The sequence below is a fragment of the Bidens hawaiensis genome, unplaced genomic scaffold (genome assembly GCF_021521415.1).
Source record: "Bidens hawaiensis isolate Kalapana, Puna unplaced genomic scaffold, B.hawaiensis_p1.1 tig00020520_1, whole genome shotgun sequence".
In the NCBI taxonomy this organism is placed as follows: Eukaryota; Viridiplantae; Streptophyta; class Magnoliopsida; order Asterales; family Asteraceae; genus Bidens; species Bidens hawaiensis.
The window spans coordinates 420,064-433,156 of record NW_027493137.1 but is presented as its reverse complement, the minus strand read 5'-3'; the positions used below and the strand labels follow the sequence as shown (position 1 = coordinate 433,156).

At 34.1% G+C, this 13,093-nt stretch overlaps 1 pseudogene; it reads left to right on the top strand.

Annotated features, from left to right (window-relative positions):
* The first annotated feature begins 1,226 nt into the window (after positions 1-1,226).
* LOC143560983 (disease resistance protein Roq1-like) overlaps positions 1,227-13,093 on the top strand; it is a 41,694-nt pseudogene continuing 29,827 nt past the window's right edge.

Here is a 13,093-nt window from a genome sequence, read left to right as displayed (position 1 = left end):
AAAAATTAAAAAAAATCGATATAGTGCATATGTGCATTAGTGTTGTATTACATATATGCGATAATGTGTTTTGCATACAATTATTAGTGTCGTATTTGCATATATTCAATAGTGTGAATTGGATAATACAATTGTGTTGTATTATATGCAATAAAACACTATTGTATATATGCAATAGGCATTAGTGCACATATGCACTACAGTACTACACCGACAAGTTTTTTTTTTTAGGAACAATATTATCTTATTAGAAGGAGTAAAGAAAAAGAAATCCCAAAATATTTTTTTAAAAATAGTTAAAAATAATTTTTACTAGTTCTCTAGTTCTCTCTTTAAAAGGAGTTCTCTATACATCTCACCCCTATATATATATATATATATACATATATATATACACTAGTTTTTATCTCCCGTATTACGGGCGTTGTTTTATATTATTTGTTCTAATATTTATTTATTTTTTGAATTTATATTTTTTTATTATATAAAAGTTAATAATATACTTATGGTTTGATGATAAATTGTTTCACAAATAAATGAGATGTTATAACCCAGTTTAAAAGCTATATGGTTTTAAAGAGACTCAAGACCCGTTTATTTCTTTTACTATAAAATTGGTTTTTTAATTATAAAGAATATTTATAAAAGTTAATAATATACTTATGGTTTGATGAGACCCAAGACCCGTTTATATTTTTTACTATAAAATTGGTTTTTAATTTAAATAATATATATCTTTTTTAAAATAAATAAGATCTTAATTTTTAGTATATCCTATTTTATAGGATTTTTACATCAATAATTTGATGAGAATAATTTTTAATTTAATGATATGTTATAACCCATTTAAGGAATATAAGGGTTTGGTAAGACTCATGCCCATGAATTCGGGTCAAATGCATGAGAAGCCTCTATTTAAAAATCAAGCAAATCTGGTGATTCCAAAAAAAGAGGGAGCGACCACATCACGACACGTAGGATTTTTATGTTTTCGTTTATATATATATATATATATAAACAGATAAAACGACCAAGTAATTTTACTGTATTTTAATTTATGCTATGACAAAAGTGATTGGGGGATGTATTCCCAGTTGTATAATGCGATATTGCCTGGAAGCAACCCTCTCCCTCATATGACACATCTATATATAACTACAACATTACTCAGTTGATCAAATATATGTCGATGCTCTTCGTTTCATTTGGTAGATAAATTCCAAACAATGATGGCTTCATCATCCTCTTCCAACTCCGCTTTGGGTTCCTCTTCTGATCGTTTAAATATGAAGTATTTCTTAGTTTTAGAGGAGAAGATACCCACAAAACATTTGTAGATCATTTCTACGCATCTCTTGTAGATCACAAAATCTACGCTTACAAGGATGACCAAACACTTCCTCGGGGTGAATCCATCCATCTATCTCTATTTAAGGCAATCGAAGAATCACAAATTGCCGTAATAATATTCTCAAAAGATTATGCAGGTTCTTCATGGTGTTTGGAAGAACTTGAACATATTATGAAATGTAAGGAAGATAGACAACTTATAGTTATAATACCCATTTTCTATGACGTGGAACCCTCAGAGGTGAGAAATCTGAAGCGGAGCTTTGGAGAAGCATTTGCCAAACAAGAAGCGAATAATGTTACAAAAAGTGAATCATGGAGGAAAGCACTTGTTGACGCGTGTAACATCGCTGGATGGGAGGTCAAGAACAACGCCAATGGGTAATTTTTAATATTTATATTATTTGAAGTCTCTATATGTTATATATGTAACGCCTAAAATTAGGGTGTATTACTTTCATTAGATTTACAGATCACATACACATTGGAAATCTTTTAAAAACCATTGCATAATTAATTAAACCATTATAAATTTTAACTTTATACACATAACTTTACACTATAATTGTGTTCGTGTGACATGGGAGGAAACACAAACACCGATAATCACATAACATTTATATTTTTATATTAAAGTATATAAATTATAATATTGAATTTAAATAAAATAAAATACTCATTTTCTTAGTGTAAATATGATTGGATAAAATTGTAAGTATAACTTAAATAACCAAAGTTTATGTAAACATGAGGACACAATATTCTAAGTATTTTCTAAATCTTAGAGGATGGTGGCTAAAAGACAGATTTACCCTTTAAAACTCCATATGCCAGTTAGTGTTGTACACAACAATAAATCTAATATTACTAAAACTTTAAGATACTGGTCATTCATTATATATTGTATACTAGATTGAGACAAAAAATCTTTCAATAATAAAAAATTACATATTAAGAGGAGAGGGTTGAGTTATTTTATAAAGGCCAACAAAAATAAAAAGCGTGAGAAACCATAATTAATTAACATGTGTTAAGTGTGGACTAAAGGAAAAAGGGTATAAAAGTAATAGTACACATTTTCTCTCTCTACGTGGAAGTCACATGTTAATTCACCTATTATTTTGAAATGTCTATAACTTTTTCATATGATATTTTTTTAAAAATAAAATTCACCATAATAACAAGCGTTTTTTATCTTTAATATGAGTATGATTTTGTTATATAAAAATAATAAAAAATCATGTCATTGTGTCTTTTTGCTTACTATTGTGTCTTTTTTTATCATTGTCTTTCTGTTTGTTAATGTGTTTTTTCATTATTGTGTCTTTCAACTGATCATTGTGTTTTTTTAATACTAATAACACCGTTGTGTAATAATATGTAAATATAATGAAAAATCCAACAAATTATCCAATACATAAAACACAATGATGAAGACATATTGCACAATAACCTGAAACGTAAAACACAATAATGAATACATATAACACAATGGCCTGAAACGAAAGACACAATTGTAAATAACATATAACACAATGACCTGAAACGTAAAACACAATGAAATCTACATCTTACACAATGACTTGACCGTAACACACAAGGAACATAATATTATTTTTCTCAACTTAAGTGAATATTAATCACTATGACTAAAACACAATGATAAGTAAAAAAGACAAATGTTGACCATAAAGACAAAATAACGAACAAAAAAGCCACGTAATCTTTGTTTTAAGTTTTTTCTTTAATATGAGTACCAATTGAAAAAAAAAAAATGATCAAAATCTATAACACAATGTAAAGAAAAACTCAATTAAAAAAACAAATTGACAACCAAATAACACAATATAAAAAACCCACTAACTTTTTTTTATTTTTATATAACAATATGATATTCATATTAAAGATAAAAAAAACGATTGTTATTATGGTAAAAAAATTTCTAAAAAAAATTTGTATGAAAAAGTTATAGACGTTTTAAAATGATAGATGAATTAACATGTGCATTGCATGCAGAGAGAGAAAATCATCATAAGGGGGGACGGGGTGGTCCGTGATGTGAGCCCCATCACGCGTGATGGGTGTTTGAACATCGGCGTCGGTCACCCATCACTGGTGATGGGGTGCGGCCGTGATGGCCATCACATGGTGATCCCCGAGAAATTTGACCGTTGGCCGACCGTTGAGGTGTTGTAGAGAGATAAGTGTGCCTAGCTCCGACGGAAGGTAGTCGGAGAGGTTCCGGCGAGGTAAGGTTATGGTGGTGACAGGTGTTCGGAGTTGGAGGTGATACCGGACCAGTGGCATGGAGTCGGGTCGTAGTCTTTCCAGGTTGAAAGTGAGTTTGATGGGTCGGAGTTAACGGCGGCTTTGAGTACGAGTAATGAAAGGCCGTCGGAGTTTAACGGTGTTGTGATGGAGATAGAGAGTGTGATAACGGAAATGAAGAGTATAGTGTTGGTGTTGTTCATTATTATTATTATTATTATTATTATTATTATTTTGTGTTGGTGATGGATCGATAAAAAAACAAAAACAAAAAAAACAAAATCACACCATCACCCCCACTAAAATTCCATCATTAGTGATGAAAAGTGATGGGGTGAGGTGGCACACCCCCATTATGTGTTGCAAGTGATTCATAATATATATTTGACGTGATCGGACTAAGAAAATTTAAGAATAAGTGACTTTTTATTTAAAAAATTCCAATACGTCTGTAGAGATACAATTGAGTTATTACAGTTTTTTCCCACTATTCTTTTTCTAGCATTAACCCCTGTTTATATTATTTATCATAAGTATAAACGCAATTTACTTTTAAATTTTAAAACTCTACAGAATCTTACATTAGTGGTCAAGTTCTAAAAGTCAAATTGAGCATGTCAGTACATCACTTTTTAAAGTAATAATATCAAAGATTAAATCTTTAAACTCATTTTACTTAAAAGAAAATACTACTATTGAAAAATATAATTCTTCCAAATGTTTCAGGTTAACTTGACCTGACCTATTTCAAACCTTAAATAACTCGTTTAGACCCATAGCCAAATAATCAATCCCGTGCCCATTCATTCCGACACTTCTATCAGCTGCAGACAAGAGTAATAATAACAATAATGCATATAAAATGTTTACCTTTAGCTGGTGAGAATGAATTCTGGTTGTTTATAGTCCATCTAGAACCCCAAAAGAGCTGCAGTTAAGGCATCTCACGATGTTGTAAAAAGCACTCAAAATAGATTGAAAACGAATGACATTAACACATAAAAGCATTGTAAACTTACAGTTTACTATAGAGATTTGCTTTCCCATACCTTCAATCGAAGAACCAAACAAACAAATAGATAAATGTCAGTTAGAATCTAAATTGAAAAAACATGACAAAAACATCAATAGCTTACCCTAGAACTTCACTAATTAGCACAATAACAAACACTTAAACCAATCGAACAAATACAATATGAACCTGTAGATCTAAAGTAAATCGAGATGGTATTTAGGCCAGATGAGTGCAGACATTGTTCTCAAAATAACCATAAACATCAGTTCTAGGATTTAGGGTTGCGATAGGCCGATGACTACGGGAGAGCAAAGAAAATAAGCAAGAGCGACGAGAAGATAGCAGCGAGAGTAGAGCGAAGGGAGGAATTATGCTTTAAGGTTTCAGGAGCGTCTGTGAATGTTATTTGAAATTCCAAATATCCAGTGTTTTTGAAAGAGCCGCGTTTTTTTAAGAGGGGTAGTGGAATTAAGCTTTAGCACTTGTACACAATGCATATAAGGTTGTAAAACTCTTATTATTAGGAGTTTTGGTTAATGGCCATTCTATCATTCCTATATGTATTTTAATATAATATATATATATATACTAGAAGAGTGCCCGTGCGATTCAACGGGAAACTAGAAACACTTACTTTGATAATCATGTAACAAATTTTTGGGTGCTCGTTATTCCGTTTGAAATTGTGAGACCGTTCACCAGTTTGGTTTCACGGATGAAACAGGAGCTGGACGTGCATATTGAAATGTTAATTATTTACTTATTTAGCATTAGATATGTTTTATAATATATATTTGACGTAGTTAAAATATAGTTAACCAGAGTTTTATTTAATACGAGCAAACTCGTATATTACAACGTTAATTTAGCCCAATTCCAGTATGGGTTTTTTTATAATCTTTGATCTTGTTATGATTTTGCCTTCTATTTATTCTAATAAGATTTATTATTTATGTGACCAAAGTTATCTTTGTTTATAGTATTAGTTGATGCTTAGTTTGAAGTGAATATATATTCAGATTAATAATTCTTATTTTAAATTTTAAACTCAATTTTTATCAAAGTACAAACTATATCGGAACCTACTCGTTGGTAATGGTTAGCCTTAGTTGGGTTTTAGTTAGAAACAGTTTCGTTTTGATTTTTGAAGACAAAAAAAAACGTGTAAAGTTGGTTCATGGTTTAATTTAAAATCATCAAAACCAAAACACTTTAGCATACTTTTTTTTTACTTTGAAAACTATAACAATATCATACTCAAATTAAAGATAATAAAATGCTCGGTTTTATGATGCCACTTATTTTAAAAATATTAACGTATGAAAAAACTATGACTGTTTAAAATTATAGGGGTAGTTGGGTTAAAAGTGAAAATAATATAATATATAAGTAAAAGATTAAGGACCAATGTTGTAATTTTAAGGGATGAAAGTTGTAATTATTTTAAGAAATTGCAAATGCACGTAAGATTTAATGTAACTTATGCACCTAGTTAATGTTGTACCTCATGCATTAAATTTTGTAAATTACTTAAAAAACGTCTTAATTTGCTCATTAGTGGTATATTATATGTAGTATAGAGATACTAGGTTATTGACTCGTCTTTGACACCGATGAAAATATAGAAATTGTCAAATAAAGATATATAATTTAAGATAAGTAAAGATTTACTTGTATGTTTATTGGGAGGATAGGATACGTACACGTGTACTACACGGGTGAAATTTGTAAGTTCGTCAAGTAAACTTATATGCTTGTATATTTGTAGAAATTTAAAATATGTATTTATATAAATGTTTGATTTTACGCACATATTATTTTTTTTTTGTAATTATATTTAATTACAAACGATTGGCATGTTACGTTTTAAACAAGTGAAACTATAAACAAGTCCAAGATCCAATACACGATTGAACAATATTTGCTCAAACACACGAGTGTTTTCTTATTATTTGAAAACAAGAAAAGAGAGATATAAGACAAACTTATACTCAATACAAGACACACTTGATATATTTCTACAACTAAACCATACAAGTGTTATATAGGCAAACAAAAACATAAGGAGTAAAGAAACTTATCTAGTAAGAGTTTGAAACTTACACCAATCCTTATCTTTATCCTATTGAAATAAAGGAACTTATCTACTAGCAAGACTTATCCATATTAAAAAGTCTTATCCGTTATGAATACTAAAAAGACTTATCCATTAAGGAACCTTAGCCACCAAGTATGACTTAGTTTTCTTTTAAGTCACTTTAGTTATGATCTCCTCCAAACCACCCTTTGAGATCAAACCGAACCACCCTTTAGCCCACAAGTGTTGCTCATTTAACACTCCCTCTCAACACTTGCATTCGTCATCCCAAGATCATTGTAAAACTTCACCATCTTCACATTAGTTAACAGTTTAGTGAACATATCGGCTTCTTGATCGTTTGTGTCAACATACTTCAACTCGATTTCACCCTTGAGTATCTTTTCTCTAATGAATTGATAGTGAACTTCTATGTGTGTTGTTCTTGCATGAAATGTGGGATTCTCGGCTAGCATTATTGATGATATATTATTACAATAAATTTTCACACTCGAGTTAACACTTTGATTTAGGTCCTTCAACAATTGTACCAACCACATACACTCTTGAGCAGCCATTGCTGCTGCCCTATACTCGGCTCCGGTTGTGGTTAACGAAGCTGTTGGTTGCCTTTTGTTGCTTCACGTTACAGCTCCTGACCCAATCAAAAACACATACACAGTTGTCGACCTTATGGTAGTCAAGTCTTGGGCATAATCAGCATGACAATACCCAACCAATTCGATTCTTGACTCCCTCTTAAACATGACTCCAAAGCTAGGTGTTCCTTTAACGTACCGTAACACCCTTCTAACACCATCAAGATGCGGTTTCTTCGGATTATGCATGAACCGACTTAACACTCCTACCGCATATGATATATCCGGTCTAGTAAGTGTTAAGTAAATAAGACTTCCCACCAATTTCCGATACATAGTTGTATCCGTCAACTCTTTTCCTTCATCCGCTCGAAGTTGTAAATTGGTTTCTATTGGAGTAATCGCTGGTTTGCAACTCGACATGCCAAACCTACTTAAAAGTTCAACCGAATACTTGTGTTGGTGTAACACAACCCCATTTGGTTCATACTTTAACTCCAATCCGAAAAAATGACTTAACCTTCCCAAGTCTTTCATGTGAAACCGGGTACACAAGTTTTCTTTTAACTAAGCAATCACAGTAATTAAATTTCCCGTGATAATCAAGTCGTCAACATACACTAGGACAATCGCCACCTTGTCTTCTTCGGACCGAACGAACAGGCTAGTATCGGCTACGGTAGACACGAAACCATTGTGTTCTAGGAACTCTCCTATTTTCCCAAACCATACCATTGGTGATTGTTTTAGGTTGTACAACGTGTTCTTCAATTTGCAAACATAACTTGGGCGCTCTTTGTTCTCAAAACCTTTCGGTTGATCCATGTAAAGTACATGATCAAGGTTTCCGTACAAATAAGCGTTGCTCACATCCATTTGCCACATGCTCCGTTCCTTATTTGCTGCGATTGCAAGTAATACCCGAACCGTGGTTAATTTGGCAACCGGGCTAAACGTCTCGTCATAATCGAGCCCGTGTTATTGTAAAAACCCGCGAGCTACAAGACGTGCCTTCTATCGCTTGACTGATCCGTCCGCTTTTCTTTTGATTTTGAACACCCAATTGCACGATATCGTGTTTATGTTATCTACTCGGGGAACTAATTCCCAAGTTTGGTTCGTCACTAAGGCTTTGATGTCTTCTTCCATTGCCACTATCCACTTTCGGTTTTCTTTCGCCTCTTCGAAAGATTCCGGTTCGGTCTCTTCAATCTCCACAGTTGCCACATTAGCATACCGAGGATTTGGTTTTCTTTGACGACTCGATCGCCTTAACCCATGCTTTTCGGAATTCGATGGTTCGAATTGTTGGGCCGAGGGACTTTGGCCAGTTTGGCATGGGCATTGGTTTGAACTTTGGCTTGGCGCAGAGTTCGTCGAATCTTCAATTTAGACTGTCCCAACGTTCTCGACATGGTCCGACCCATCTTTCTCGTTGTCTGATTCTACTTCTCCAAGATTGAAAGTTACTTCGGTTTCAAGCTTCTCTTTCAATTTTTCAGAATCCGGTAACACTTCTCGATTTTAGAACCGCCGTGACGACATTTCGTCAAATACAACGTGTCAAGAAACATATATTCTCCCCGTATCTGGGTCGCAACATCGCCACCCTTTTCGTTCCGGATCATACCCAACAAAGATGAACCTTGTTACTTTCTTTTCCATCTTGTGTCTAAGATGGCTCAGTATGAATACGTAGCATACACACCCAAACACCTTCATATGGCTAACCTCCGATTTAATTTTGAACAACTTTTCAAACAGTGATATATTCTTCATACTTTGTTATGGTAAGTGGTTAGATATATAGGTTGCGGTTCACAATACCCGGTACATTTTTGCCGTGAATCATGCTACCTGAGAGCTCAGTTAGGGTTTGGTTCTTTCTTTCGGAGACTACGTTTGGTTGCGGAGTAATTGAGCAAGTTAATTGGCATTTAATCTTGCACTCTTTGAGATATTCATCAAACTCCTTCGATGTATACTCGCCTTCGTTGTCGGATCGAAGGCACTCGATATTAATCTTGGCCTCCCTTTCCGCCACGCTTTTAAATTCTTTGAATTCATAAAAGCTTCCGATTTTTATTTCATAAAATATACCAAAAGGTATCTAGAAAAATCATCAATGAACGTAATCATATACTTCATACCCATTATTGAAGCTTGTTTCACTGGACCGAACGCATCGGTATGAATTAGCTCCATGGGCTTCATGGCTTCATAACTTGAGCTTTCAAACGGTTGTGCGTGAGCCTTACCGAATTGGCAACCGGAACACACCATGCCTGTTTGGACATCCATCTTCAGAATTCCGGCTACAAGAGACTTTTCGATCATTAAGACAAGTTATCGTACCCAATTTGACCGAGACGTTGGTGCCATAGATCGATGCTTGGGACCGTCTCCGTTCATGCGGAAAGAACGTACACCGTCTCGTTTTTCTTTCCTTGCATTATGGCTTTGGACGAGGTTTCGAACTTATCGAACACATTGACATCATTTGGACCAGATAAAACGTATCGACCCGTAGACGTAATCTAAGGGACCGATAGTAGATTCTTTTTCACACCCGGAACATGGTAGACATCGTTTAATACATATTCCCCTTGTTTATGTGGTTTGAATCGTATGTCACGAACGTGTGCGATTTTGTGTTTCGAGTTGTCGGCTATTACAATCACTCGATTACCTTCATATTTGACCGGGTTTCTTAGCTTCGCCTTTTCTCCGGTCATGTGGTTCGAACACCCGGAATCAACAATCCAATCATCCAAAGGATTGTCTTCGGTTTTGGTGTTCGCGGTTAAGGCCATCACATGTTCTTCGGCTATAAAATAGGCTTTGGCGTCCCAAGCCACTTCCTCTCAAACTGTGGCAGCATTCCATTCACCATCCGACTTCCCCCGGCAATCTTTGGACATGTGTCCACGTTTGCCATAATTATAGCACTTATATGGAAATCGCTTACCGGATTTTCCCGACTTCTTGTCATTCATCGGTTCTCGCTGATTTGAGATTTGTACGGATTTGTAGTTATCCGACTTCTTGTATTGGTCGTTCCACTTTCGTCCTTGATTTTTGCTTGGTCGGAATTTTCCCTTCCCCCGATAGGCATACAAGGCTTCGGTCTCGATCTTCGGGCTTGAAATCGAGATGTCACCCATCTGTTTAGCCACGTCTTCTTGGCTTGCGAGAAGATTCTCGAATTCAACCAAGGATGGTTGTTTTCGGCCATCCTTGAACCGCGGCTACGAAACTTCGATACTCGGTTCTTAAACCATGTATTAAGATTCGTTTCATTCTAGCATCTCCAACTCTTGCTTCCGGATCAAGCTCCCCAATCTCACGACACAAGGTCTTGACCTTGTGAAAATATTGCGGAATCGTGAGATCTTTTTGAGTGATTGACAAAAGTTCGTTTTCAAGAAGCTGAAGCTTCACGTCATTTTTCTAGGAGAAAAGTGCCGCCAAAGCATCCCATGCTACCTTTGGTATTGCTAGGTCTCGGACGTGATCCAAAAGCTCTTCCTCAATCGTTGTTTTCAACGCGAACATAGCTTTTCCAACCTTTACTTTCCACTTGTTGATCGCCCCATTAGTGTCGATTCTCGGTTGGGTGGTGTCTGACCCTTGAACAACTTCCCACAGATCTTGACCCTATAGATACGAACTCATATAGGTTGACCACGTGTTGTAGTTTTGATTGTTCAATTTCTTCACGCCTCCAACAACTTGAATGCAAGTGAAACAGTAAACAAATCCAAGACCCAATACACGATCGAACAATATTTGCTCAAACACACGAGTGTTTTCTTATTATTTGAAAACAAGAAAAGAGAGATATAAGACAAACTTATACTCAATTCAAGACACACTTGATTATTTCTACAACTAAACCATACAAGACTTACATAGGCAAACAAAAACTTAAGGAGTAAGGAAACTTTTCTAGTAAGACTTTGAAACTTATACCAATCCTTATCCTTATCCTATTGAAATAAAGAAACTTATCTACTAGCAAGACTTATCCATATTACAAAGTGTCATCCATTATGGATACTAAAAATACTTATCCATTAAGGGAACTTAGCCACCAAGTATGACTTAGTTTTCTTTTAAGTCACTTTAGTTATGATCTCCTCCAAACCACCCCTTTAAGATCAAACCGAACCACCCTTTAGCCCACAAGTGTTGCTCATTTAACATGGCATCCACACCTATAGGGGTTGAACATTCAAAGCGATCAACTAAACATAATTGTACAAGTTAACATGATTAGCTTAACTCGGCCCTTCCCAACCCATTTTAGCTTGAACCTAACCGGTTAATGTAAAACAATATGCAATTGGTTCCATTAATAAGTTACAATGCAAAGCAATAAAAATGACCAATTTAAACAATAAGCTATAGGCTATAGGATGATGCTAATCTTGAATATACAAGTCTAGAAAAGGGAAATGAAAATTCACGAAAACGCACTCCCAAATTACTACTCGAAGCTGGAATATCAAACAAAAAATCTTGTAAAAAAATGGCTCCTAGCATATCAAACCAACATGCATAGAAAAATAAATATATACCTGATCAAAAGTAGGAAAAAATATAGGGTTGGAAATTGAAAGAATACTTGGCTTGAGTAGTCGGGTTTACGAACAATTTATGTAAAGTGTCTTGTTTGATGAAGTGTTCACAAAAAGATTATCCATTCGATGCGTGTTGAAGGACATAACTGCATTCACACCCACAGGTGATGCATCTAAATTGCATCATAATAGCAGGCGAATTATAGTTTGACACGATAACATATTTGTCGTTTAGATGTTAGAAGTAATAAATCACAAACAAAAGGGTTTGTGTGCTTATAAAGACTAACCTAACATATAGAATATAGAAAATAAAATATAGAATGATTTGAAGACCTGAAAATATGGACCTAATCCATTAGATATGTAGATAAATTAGGCAACTCCTAAAGTAGAATAACTCTCTCTATGTTGTTTCTGCATCTGTTATTAGAAATGTAAATTTCATTACAATCCTTTGATGTGAATGAGTATGAATAGATAATTGAAATACAGAGGACACATGTTAAAGCACTTACTAATTTCTTTTGTTAAAATTTATGGTGAGTTTTTTTTTAATTTTTAAAAATGTGCAAACCTTAAATAGATTGTGCTTCTATATGCGCATTATGCGTCATGTGATGTCACGTTACCATAGGGTTTTATGGCTAAAATGAGTGTAGTGGATGAAGCCTCTTCAAATCATTACAACATTATTAATTTATTATTATTATTATAAAAATAAATGCACAAGCACCACTCACCTTCCACTCCATAGCACCCATAGCGTCCCAAGAGCGGTGTTCACGGTGCTACAGGCTCAATGGGGTGGCATAGCGCCCCACTACGCATCGTCTAAGGAAATGTCAATAGACAATTAAACATAACTAATTAAAAATAAGTACTTTGTTTTTTTGAATAAGGAAAACCTCTAATTCGTATGAGAGTTTGTTTGAAAAATATTGTACACTTGTATTAATAAAATGATGGTACTAAAATTAAATAATTTGCAATTATTTTAAGGAAACTAAATAACTATTACATGATGATTGATAAGGCAACACATATTTACATTTCAGAAAATTAACACTATCAAATAATTTGGAAAATTTTAAATTCAAACGGTTATTGGTAAGAAGCAGTTTAAGAATATTGGTCAAAATTATTTGAAAAAAAAATCTCAATAGGATTTACATATATAGAAAGTGTAATTATTGGTCAA